The following is a 668-nucleotide window of genomic DNA, read 5'->3' as shown; positions in this document are numbered from 1 at the left end:
TCGACGTGGTATTTTCGTGCACTAATACAAATCGATCTTATAAAAGATGTGCTTCGGTGATTTATTTCTCTCAGATCATACATCCAACAAAGGCACCATGTGTTTCCGACTCCTCTCATTCAAATTCGCAAGACTATAAACTTGAATTATCTTCAACTTGCTCTCTCTCTCTTGTATTTCTTCTTGCTAGCTCTGGTATTCCATGGATGGTTTTGATAAGAGATGGGGAAGCAAGCAATGCTACAACCTCTCATATCACGAGCATTTGAGTAAGCGTTGCATGATGTAACATGCAAGGAAAAAATGTTCTATGATTCCTGCTCTATCTACTAGTAGTACCTCTCCCTTCGGGTTTATTTTTTTTCCGTTTTATTAGCCGCAGTTGTATTGCTCTCCATCATATGTTCAAATTTTCAAGGTGCACTAAATTGTTGCATGCAAGGATTAAGTGAAAACTCATCAATGCATGTAAAAGTTGTGTTCATTCATAGATCTTGGTGTCACGCATGCATGCATTACAATTAATGCATTGGTAAGCACAATTTTTTTAGGAAATCAGTGCATTAATTGAGTATTTTTGGAAATTAGAAAAAATATTCCACTATTCACCTTCCACCTTGCTTGGTGAGATTTTTGAATTGAGGCCTACAAACCGGGGCGGGGGGAGA

The sequence above is a fragment of the Triticum dicoccoides genome, chromosome 1B (genome assembly GCF_002162155.2).
Source record: "Triticum dicoccoides isolate Atlit2015 ecotype Zavitan chromosome 1B, WEW_v2.0, whole genome shotgun sequence".
In the NCBI taxonomy this organism is placed as follows: domain Eukaryota; kingdom Viridiplantae; phylum Streptophyta; class Magnoliopsida; order Poales; family Poaceae; genus Triticum; species Triticum dicoccoides.
The sequence above is the reverse complement of the archived record's forward strand: the minus strand, read 5'-3'. Positions refer to the sequence as shown.